Genomic DNA, 12,275 nt, shown 5'->3' on the forward strand with positions numbered 1-12,275 from the left:
CCCAATGAAGGGCAGAATAAATTCCTACATCATGCACTCACCGAAGCGATAGCTAACTCGGAGCGGCGCCTGTTGCTGGGGGGAGACTTGAATCTAGTATTTGACAACATTGTCGACCGCTCGTGCCAGCGCACTAGTCAAGTGAGGGCCCTCTCTCGGTCTGGTCTGACCCATATCCGTGACTTGGGCCTGGTAGACCTGTGGCGACACCCTTCGAGCCGCACATACACTTTTTATTCAGGGGCTCATAAGACCTATGCCAGACTCGATTATTTCCTGTGCTCCGCCCCTCTGCAGACACTAGCTACGGAGGCTGAGGTTCTCCCCGCGTCTTTATCGGACCACACTCCAGTCATGGCTTCCTTTTCGCTCCCACATACACAATTACCGCTGCGGCACTGGCGTCTTCGTGACTCCTTGCTTCACCACGCCTCCACGGTGGATCAGATTAAAGTAGCCATCGCGAACTACTTAGCCATTAATGCTAACGCGGACACTTCGCTCGCGTCTCAATGGACTGCCCTTAAAGCGGTCCTTTGCAGAGAATTCATAGCTATCTCCACTGCAGATAATAAAGAGCGTAGTCGGAAACAGGCCGAACTTACACAAAGGGTGGCGAAGTTGGAGCAGATGCACCAACGCACCGGAGCCGCTCGGGCTTGGCACCAGCTCTGTATGGAACAGAAGCAGTTGGCTTGCGCTGGATCAGGACAGGGCCAAATACGCGGCCCTCCACCTGCGCCATTCTTACTATACCGGGGGTGACAAGTGTGGCTGGCTTCTGGCGCACAAACTCAGGGAGGTGAGGCAGCGGCAAGGGGTGCAGGCCATCTGTCAGTCGGGAGGTGAGCTCACCTCAGATGATAGCGCTATCGCAGAGACCTTCCGCGAGTTTTATGCTAAGCTGTATTCGGGGGATAACCTTAATATGTTGCATAGCCTTGATAATTTATAAGCGGCTCAGATACCTGCTCTGACTGCGGACCAGGCCGCCCACCTTGACAGAGATATTGGGCTGGAGGAGGTTGTCGCGGCTATCTTCCGCCTCCGCCTCAGCGAATCGCCTGGCCTGGATGGCTACTCTGTGGCCTTTTATAAAGCTTTTTGCAACCAGGTGGCCCCTTTGCTGCGCAAACTTTTAAATACATTCGCACAGGCGGGAGCGATCCCGGAAGAAATGCTGGAGGCCTTAGTTATTGTTATACCGAAGACCGGTAAGGACGTTACAAGTTGCGGAGCGTATCGACCGATCTCCTTGTTAAACATTGATATTAAATTATACACTAGCATCCTGGCGACACGACTTGCCCCATACATGACTCAACTGGTGGAGCCAGAAAAAGCAGGCTTTATCTCGCAACGGCAAACCAGTGATAACACGAAGAGGGTACTCCATCTTATTGAAAAAGCGTCCCGCACGCAGGGGGAGTATATGCTACTGGCGATTGATGCTGAAAAAGCCTTTGACAGGGTTCACTGGCCCTACTTAGAGCAAGTCCTGCACCGGTTTGGCTTTGGGGAAAAGTTGCGCACTCGGATATTGAATTGTTCTCACCTGCCCCAGGCAACGGTCCAGGTAAATGGCCAGACGTCCTCCCGTTTCCCCATAGGGAGGGGCACCCGACAGGGGTGTCCCCTCTCTCCTATCCTATTTGTGCTCTACATGGAGCCTTTGGCACGGAGAGTTAGACAACATCCTCTTATTGCAGAGATCAAATTCGGGGGAGAGATACATACGATCATCTTGTATGCAGACGACATTCTGCTTTGCCTCACTGACCCCATTCAGTCGCTGCGGTCCCTTTTCATTGAGATCCATAACTTCACCCTAGCCTCGGGCTTTAGGATTAATATGGATAAATCGACCGCCTTAAACATCTCACTGTCCACGACCACATTAGCCCGTGTAAAGGAAGAGCACCCTCTCCAGTGGTCTGCCACAACAGTCCCCTATCTGGGGGTGCAGGTGGGCCCTACGATCCCAGCCACCATAACGCCCAACTACGATAGGCTCCGAGCTCATGTCCGCAGGGAATTAGGCAGATGAAAGCATTATCCCTTCTCTTGGCTAGGCAGAATCGCGGCTGTCAAGATGATCATACTCCCCCCGATCCTTTATATCTTCCAAACTCTTCCCCTGCTCCCTCCCGCAGGTTGGATTCAACAAACCCAGTCAGATCTGGCACACTTTATATGGCAGGGGCGCAGGCCTAGGTTTAAGCAAGAGATTGCGGTCCTCCCCCTGGAACAGGGAGGGGTAGGCATACCATCCTTGCAGCTCTACTTCTACACGGCACAGCTACGCAATCTAGTTGAGTGGAGCCGTTTAGAATCCGAAAAGCACTGGCTATTTCAGGACCAGGCGGTTGCGGCGATGCCCCTACAGGGTATCCCTTTTCATCGGAAGCAGCATAGGCCGGCCAACCTTTACGCCTCTTATATCACAAGCACTATACTGAAGGCTTGGGACCGCACTGCTACCTAGCATGGGCTAACCACATTTCCCTCCCCCATGACCCCATTGTTTGACAATCCAGATTTCACCCCTGGGTTGGATTCTAGGGCATTTACAAGTTGGCGTCTTACCTCTTGCCGGTCCCTTGGGCATCTGTTTGAACTAGAAGGCATACTATCCTTCCCACAGGTCAGAACACACCATGGCGTTTCGGAGACTGATAGGCTACAATATTTACAACTCCGACCCTGGGCAAATCAAAGCCGGGGCACAGCGCTTCTTAACCCCATATGAGAAGTGGCTGATTACACGGTCTTCCGATAAAAAACTCATCTCTGATCTCTATAAACACTTGCTTGTAGCTACTACCCTCACCTATAACGCCGGACGGGTAAGATGGGAGCGGGAGTTGGGGAGGACTCACTCTCATAAAGAATGGGACAGCATATACTACAGAGCCCGACACTTGGCGCACCATGCAGGATTAACAGAGACGCTGACCAAGGTCGCCACCTATTGGTATCATACACCAGAACGACTCCATCGCTTTGACTCTCGCTTTAGTGATAGGTGCCGGAGGGGCTGTGGGGAGGTGGGCAACTTGGAGCACATTTTGTGGAGCTGTGATCGCATCCAAACCTACTGGGCAACAATTTTAGATGAAGTAGATGCTCACCTAGATATGCAGCTTCCTCGCTTTCCAGCCTATGTCCTCCTTGGCCTACCCAACCCGCTAACATATCCTCTGAAATCCCAGAGAGGCTGCCTCCTTGCCATTGCCCTAGGGGCAGCCACTCAGAACATAGTAGCACATTGGCTCTCCACAGGCTCCTCCGCACTCGGGCTGGCTACAGCGGCTGTGGAAGATCTTGGTGCTGGAGAAGTTGTCCCTCACTCTTGCGGGCAAGGGGGATGAATTCCTGGAGCTATGGCGGCCCTTTCTGACTCTGCTCACAATAAAGTTCCGGGAATTAACGTGCCCCTGGTACCTCAGGCTCCTCCGCCTTGCAGATACTCAACTTCCTGCGAAACGCAAGCCTCAAAGGCCACGCTGACTTGCGTGTATCGGGGACCGTCCCTTTTTCCTTTTTTATTTCTACTCATGGTCTGTGGACAAGGGGGGGAGGGTGGGGGGGGGGTTTAGCGGGGAGTTTTGATATTTGGGTTTTGCTTTGGTTGCTGAGGGTCTTTGTTGTTGACTCGCTCCTTGCATCTTACTTAGTAATGCTACCATAGCCGACACTGACTGTCTGAATTGCCTTGTCTTTCAGGAGCATGAGGTCCTGTTGTTTGTTTTTTGCCTGTTTAAAATCAATAAAACAGATTTAAACCATAAAAACTGGGCAGGATGTAGAGGATTCTCATCCTCCCAAGCTGCTCATAATGGCACAGCTTTCTTTTTGTCAAAGCGGGAGTGTGGAGAAGTGGTAAACAGTGCCAGCGATACAGAGGGTCGCTGGTGCTGGGTTAGCTGCCTGATCAGGGGAAAACCTTTAACATTTGCTAGCTTCTATGCTCCGGTGGAAGATAACATTACTCCGTATGTGAACTTGTTTCAATCACTTATGCAAAACTCGGGGGTGATTATTGGCTGAGATTTCAATATGCTTTAGGATCCAAGGGTAGATTCCTCGGTCAAATCAAAAAAACAGAAAAAACCTAATTTTTGGAGAATCATAGGAACTGCAAGGATATCCATACATTAATTGACCCCTGGAGGGCAGCATGCCCCACAGAAATTACAGGGAAGTCTCATACCTCCTCCCGCATAGTTCTATTTTTAATCTCCCAAACCCTTAAATATAAAACACAAACCAATATCCCTAATGGGTTCTCTGATCATGCAATGCTCAGTCTTGAGCTTGAAGTGAGGCCCTAAACGATAGGTGTTAAATAAACAATATCTGCAGGAGGAAGGGTGGGTACAAATCCTCAAGGAAGAGTCAGGTAATTCTTTGTAATTAATGATAAGACCGCATTCGAGGGTATTGTGTGGGACGCCATGAAGGCTTTCATCAGAGGATAATAAGTAAGGACGCAGAGAATAGCCTCAAAGTAAAAAACACAGAAGCAGATTTTAGAACGAAAGGTACAACAACGTTATCATTGGTATGACAGGCAATGAGGGAAGCATACTATGCTAAATGTGCATCATTGAGTCGGATGCACTCTCAAAAAGAGTATGAAGAATGCAACTATACTGGCAAATATTTAGCACAGCAGGCACGGGAACAAGCGGCCAAGAATTAAATTGATGCCCTGAAATGCCCGATCACTAGAATAGCAAGTAAGGATTCAGAAAAAGTGGGAGAAATCATGCTATACCATTATAGACAGATGTTTTCACAAAATCAGTCAATTGATAGTGCCTTTTTCGAAAGATTTTTAACAAATTGCGATATTCCAGCCTTAACTATAGAAGAGGGAGCTGATATGACTCGGCCCTTTTCTAAAGAGGAACTGTTGGAAGTCATTACACACCTACTGAATGGGTAAGCCTGCGGCACGGACGGATTCCCTGGACAATTTGTTTAACTTTTTTACAGATGTCTTAGTTAAACCTCTGTTATCTTTAGCTAATAGAATGCTACATGGAAACGAGATACCACCCCCTTTCTTTAAGGGAAATGTTGTAAGTTTCCTTAAGAAAGACAAGGAGGCTGAGGATCCCAATTCGTACCGCCCATCACACTATTAAACACAATTATAAAATAGTGACAAAGCTGCTCGCAAATAGATTTAGTTCAAAAGCCGTGGGTCTGATTCATTTGGACCAAAACGGCTTCTTGGCAGACAGACAGCTTGGGACAAACACTCACTATTTGGCGGAAGCGTTGGATTACTTTGCAGTGAATAATATACAGGCCTTGGGGTTTCTGCTAGATGCGGAAAAGGCTTTTGACCTCGTCTTCTGGGAAACTTTATTTAATATTTTGGCTAGATTCGGTATTCCATCCCAGATCACGGGGCTCATATATAATATGTATTGTAAAGCCGAAGCTGGTGTTATCATCAATGCAGTAGAAGTGGGGCAAATAAAGGTACTGCATGGTACAAGGCAGGGGTGACCACTGTCCCCTATCCTTTTTGCCTTTTTTATCGAGCCTCTAGCTAGAGAAATCCGAGCAAATAAGAGTATCCAACCTCCACTCCCATAAAACTATACGCTGATGACATCATGCTAATTCTAGAGAATCTGAGGAAGACTCAAGAAAAGCTTTTTAGGATTTTCGCTCAATATGAGGCAGTGGGAGGGTATAGACTTAATAGGAGGAAGACAGAAATAATTCTCTGTGGCTGCACCCCCGAGGTCGTACTTCCAGATTTGGCTGTGTGTGTTAATTCCCAACCGAAACGATATCTAGGTGTAAGGTTCTCTTCTAAAATTGAGGATTTTGAATGCCCTTAATTTCTCTCCTCTTCTCTTAAAGGTACAACACTTATTCTCCCGGAGTATCTCTCTCCCTTTGACTATTCTAGAGAGAGTTTCCCTAATTAAAATTATTTCCAAACAAAGACATGTTTTTATTTAAAAATTATTTAGAAACAAAAAAATTAACTATTACATAAATTTACTTTTTTATTCCTACCTTATAACACCAAACAATTCACAACCCACATCTAAATTTAAAAAAGTGTACTTCCTCAACTAACATAATTAATTACCAATTAAAGAAATATTATTAATTAAAAAACAAATTAAAAGTCATAAAATGTATTTAACTTCCCATGCTTTACCCCTATAATCCCCACAACCTACAACTAAACTTAAACTGTAAAAAAATTAATTACATAATTAAAACTCATTTTCAATCAAAAACCTAATAGTATTTAACAACGAATTATCCCCACACTGTACCTCTATAACAATAAAACCCACACACTAAAAATATTAACAAATACCCTAATTAAATATAAATTAATTAATTAACATTAATGATCAACTAGTTTTTAATTAATTCAACAAGAATTACTTCCCACCCTTTAGCCATATAAACCCCACAACCCACACCTAAAATTAATTACACAAATTCCATAAATAATTTTTAATTAATTAATTACTATTAATTAACAACTAATTATTAATTAATTAAACATAGATTACTTTCCACCCTTTACCCCATAAACTCCACAACCCACACCTAAAATAAAATCACTCAATTACCATAATTAATTATCAATTAATTAGTTAATATAAATTAACAACTAATTATTAATTAATTAAACATAAATTACTTTCCACCCTTTACCCCTATAAACCCAACAACCTGCACCTAAAATTAATTACACAATATCCGTAATGAATTTTCTATCAATTAATTCATATTAATTAAGAACTAATTATGAATTAATTAAAAATAAATTACTCCCCACCCTTTACCCCATAAACCCCACAACTAAAAGAAATCACACAATTCCCATAATTATTTATCAATTAATTAGTTAATATCAATTAACATCTAATTATTAATTAATTAAACATCAATTACTTCCCACCCTTTACCCCTATAAACCCCACAACCCGCACCTAAAAAATTAGTTATGGGGTTTCATTATGGAACACTGTGTATTTTTCTAATGCTGATTTCTAACCAAATCTATATTTATATTTCTCTCAACTTTCTAAACTGAGAAATATAATTAGAGAATCTAACTTTATGATAAATAAAGGGTTTTGAAAACTTCACAAACCTCCCTTCATTGACTAATCGCCAAAATCTAAATGTCATTGATGTTTTGATTATTTTGAAAAAAAAAGCTGTTATTTGCCTATGGTGGAAAAGGTCAGTCGGCCAGAGCTCCAAGGTGAGATTTGTAAGTGGGTGTACATAAAAGATTGAACCATCTTGGTGAGTCCTTGGGCTGCCGCAACCCTGTGACCGACAATTGGCTTTGACTCATCCCAAACTGGTGGACAACTACAGCCCTGGGCCATGCACGTAGGTTCAGGAAACAGATGTCAGGCAGGATAGAACATGGGAGTAGAGAATGCCCCCACCCCAATTAGCTGAGCCCCGTCCTGCCAAACATCTACCAATGAGTTGCTCTGCAGCCCTTGCCCCTCTTTGCCACCTGCTAAAAACAGGTTTCTTATTTGTGGATTTATGTCTGTATTAGACCCTGAAGAGGGGGGAAACATGCAGATTGGGCCCAGTACTCCAGGAACTGCTTGTTATCCCCTATTTTGAGAGTGACTTAGAAGAGCTGTACCTAAATGTGGGAATACTGGCCAGATATGGTAATTGCAGCAACATAGTATCCTTCTAAGGGGCCGATTGCGATACCGGGTCGGACAGCTCTCCGAGAGCTGTCCGTAGCCTTATCGTGCAACTGACACGTATCCTTAGCCAGTCCGTCCTGTAGAGGAAGTACGATGCGCCTAACTGCCAAAAACACGACCGACACGTAGGCTGTGATTCAAGCTCCATTCTCCTTCCGAGCCGCAACTCCTAACGCTGAACCGAGTCGCCCGGAAGCAGTATCCATAGAAGTTACCGGCATGACAAGTACGATGCGTACTTCCTCCGTGCCGGATGGGTCGCCACGTACGGGATGTCACAGCATCCGGAAAACAAGCATATCAGCTATGATTCGCGCCACAACTCAATACACGGCTACGAGACGGACCAGATGGCAGCGGGTACTAGACGGAGCAACAAGCAGTGTGTACGACACGAACACATCATGAATCCCATCGCGCAGGTCATACCAGTACTCTACATCTATGACCGGATCAGGAACCGACGCCGACGGCACAGGCGGTAAGTCAGACACCTACCACATAAACAAATGACACGTACCCGCAAAATGGCACACACACACAGGGGATCCACATCCTGGCCACTAACAACAGCCCACCATAGGGGTTGTATGGTCAGCACCACTACCACCCCCACCCATAAGGCTTATGTTTCCCAGCACCTCTGCCACCCCCAGCCATAGGGGACCTGTTGCCCATCACCCCTGCCACCCCCACTCATAGGGGACCTGGTGCCCATCACTACTGCCACCCCCACTCATCGGGCTCATGTTGCCCATCACCCCTGCCACCCCCAGCCATAGGGCATATGTTGCCCATCACTACTGCCATCCCCAGCCATATGGGACCTGTTGCCCATCACTACTGCCACCCCCACTCATAGGGCTCATGTTGCCCATCACCCCTGCCACCCCCAGCCATAGGGCATATGTTGCCCATCACTACTGCCTCCCCCACCCATAGGGGACCTGTTGCCCATCACCCCTGCCACCCCCATTCATAGGGGACCTGGTGCCCATCACTACTGCCACCCCCACCCATAGGGACTATGTTGCCCATCACTACTGCCACCCCCAGCCATAGGGCTAATGTTGCCCATCACTATTGCCACCCCCAGCCATAGGGCTAATGTTGCCCATCACCCCAGCCACCCCCACCCACAGGGGACCTGTTGCCCATCATTATTGCCACCCCCACTCATAGGGGACCTGTTGCCCATCACTACTGCCACCCCCACTCATAGGGGACCTGTTGCCAATCACTACTGCCACCCCCACCCATAGGGGCTATGTTGCCCATCACTACAGCCACCCCCAGCCATAGGGGACCTGTTGCCCATCACCCCTGCCACCCCCATTCATAGGGGACCTGGTGCCCATCACTACTGCCATCCCCACCCATAGAGACTATGTTGCCCATCACTACTGCCACCCCCAGCCATAGGGCTAATGTTGCCCATCACTATTCCCACCCCCAGCCATAGGGCTAATGTTGCCCATCACCCCAGCCACCCCCACCCACAGGGGACCTGTTGCCCATCACTACTGCCACCCCCACTCATAGGGGACCTGTTGCCCATCACTACTGCCACCCCCACTCATAGGGGACCTGTTGCCCATCACTACTGCCACCCCCACCCATAGGGACTATGTTGCCCATCACTACTGCCACCCTCAGCCATAGGTCTTATGTTACCCATCACTACTGCCACCACCAGCCATAGGGCTAATGTTGCCCATCACCCCTGCCACCCCCACCCATAGGGGACCTGTTGCCCATCACTACTGCCACCCCCACTCATAGGGGACCTGTTGCCCATCACTACTGCCACCCCCACCCATAGGGACTATGTTGCCCATCACTACTGCCACCCCCAGCCATAGGGCTTATGTTGCCCATCACGACTGCCACCCCCAGCCATAGGGATAATGTTGCCCACCACCCCTGCCACCCCCAGCCATAGGATGGGTGATGCGCCACACATCCAGCATACTCCAACATCAGGTATGTCAGCAAAATACATCCCCCCTAACATCATGACAACCGTGTGTAGTCTGTGACAAATGCCCACAACAGTGATTATGACTTCGAACATACAATGTAACTAACAGCACATGTGTGACCAACACCTGAGTGTGACATACACAAGGCAAGCATCACTATTGCACTGTGGCAATGTAAAAAGAACACCCCCTCACTGGGTAGAACAGAAGTTAAGTGGGGGCTTCCAAACAGCAGCAGATGTTGAGCATTGTGGTGATGGGGACTAAACCCCCCCTCATCACAGTGACCAAAAGGTAAGTGTTATCATGGTCAAAGCTGCAAATAACAAACAGCATGTATGATCCCTGCTCCCAACACATTACACACTTCTGGGGTAAACTAGTGGCTGTGTCCCATTCCCACAGAGATGTGGTGAGGCTAACAGTGCTATGAAAACATAACACACTCTCGGCCATGTGCAGACAAGCACCACACATGGGGGCTGACAATGCATACAGTGTAGAATGACACAAGAGCAGAAGTGACCATCACCAAGCATGCACACATCTCGAACATAGACACACTAATCAAAACAACATGTGTAGACTGTAGGTGTCAGCTCACAAACTCACATTCCATGCCAGCAATGGCACCTAACAACCAGGATGAATGTGCACAATGATGTGATATGACTCACATGGACAGCAGGCAAAATCACAGAAACAGCATCCAGACAAAGGCCCACAACAGCAATACCAATGCACTGCTGCAGATGCACAAACACAAACAGGCAATCTCACACTGCACATCTGACACAGCATGTGTGTGTGTGTGTCACAGTATCCCCCAGGCAACTACACAACACATGAGGGGGGCTGAACCACAGTGACACAGATGTGGACACTGTGCCATGCAAAAGTAAACCATCATTGGGACACCCTCAGTAGACAATCAGGCATTGGGAGATGAGAGGGAGCACAACAGACACATGTGACACAAGCTGGAATGAACACCAACTAACACAGCAAGAGACTGACACACAACAGCACTACCCCCAGGGACTAGACATTGGGGTGACACAAGCATGCATGACACCTCCACTGTGATGACATAGGCAGATGTCGTACAAACCTGGAAACCCAGAAATGTGTCCTGTGCCACAAACGTACATCACACATACACAAACACAAATCACTCAACATGGACCCTCATCCATGGACAAACGGGAGCTAGGGGACCATCCATGCAAACATTTACATCAGTCCACCCTCAACACCACACACCCTGAACTGCAACAATGTGTATCTGTGAAGCCCACATGGACAGGTGACATTGCACATGCACCCATGACAAACACAGGAATGTTGGGAGGAACTAAGGTGCACAGACACATCACACAAGGACAGTTGACAACCCTGGGGAATGACAGACATACTGCACAGTATGCAGTACATGGCCATGACCTCAAAGCTCATGTAACCTTCAGAATCCCTGCCACTGTCTCAGGACAATGCAGAAGCCAAGGAGAATCACAAGGCACACATGCTGACACCTGCCAGCATTGCAGCCGTGAACCCGACAAGTGGGAGCAGCCACACACACATACAAATGTCTCAATCACTGAAAGGTACCACCTAGGGACAACTACATGATTTAGCGAATAAACAGGTGCCTTGGGGAACCCTGACTGTGTCCCATCTGTGTCTGACAACATCATCACCACTCAGAACTGACAAATCCCAATGATGATATACCAATTAACAGTAGTGGGTCATGTACCCACACATCTGGTAGCCCATTGGAAAAGTAGTGGGATGAACCCAGTACCACTCAGCAAGCAGCAACAACAGGAACATATCAAGGAAACACTGTCTGTGTATGAACAGGGATGTGGACACACACACACACATGCTCATACAACACACACCATGGGCCCAGGCTATGTCACTGGACAACACACTTACTTGAGGGGACCCAACTCCTGTGGAAGCCCAGCTGTGCCAAACATATTCACCGCACGTCTCACTCATGTCTGCAGAACACTTGGTCAGTCAGCCATCAGTTACCACACAATGAAGGCTCTGGTCACAACAGCCTGGGTACATGAGTCTCCCCTAAGTCATCTGCACATACCCAAAACATATGTCTGACAAGTTGCACAGAGGACCCAGTTGCTCCTATTGCAATGATTCCCACACTTGTAGGTCCAGTGTTGATGCGCACAAAGTCTGTGGAAGTGATAAATTGGACAATGGGAAGCACATCATATGTGCATGGGTGCAAGCCAGAGATCTGACCATGCAAATGAAATGTTCACAGAGATTTCCACAAATAGTTGATCCTGACACACCCAGGTAGCTGCAAAGGATGACATGGATACCCACCAGAATAGGATACATATCTCATGGACCACGGGGAGTACCTCACAGCAACACATCAGTATTCAACATTGGAAACCAAGCATCACAGGTGCAAGGGCATGTGAAACATCATCAACATAATGTACAGCTAAATCTAGTTCACAGGGATAAAGAAAAAAGCTCTATTCAGCATATTAAAAGTTAAACGTCTGTTCAA

This window comes from Triturus cristatus, chromosome 8, assembly GCF_964204655.1.
Source record: "Triturus cristatus chromosome 8, aTriCri1.1, whole genome shotgun sequence".
Classification (NCBI taxonomy): domain Eukaryota; kingdom Metazoa; phylum Chordata; class Amphibia; order Caudata; family Salamandridae; genus Triturus; species Triturus cristatus.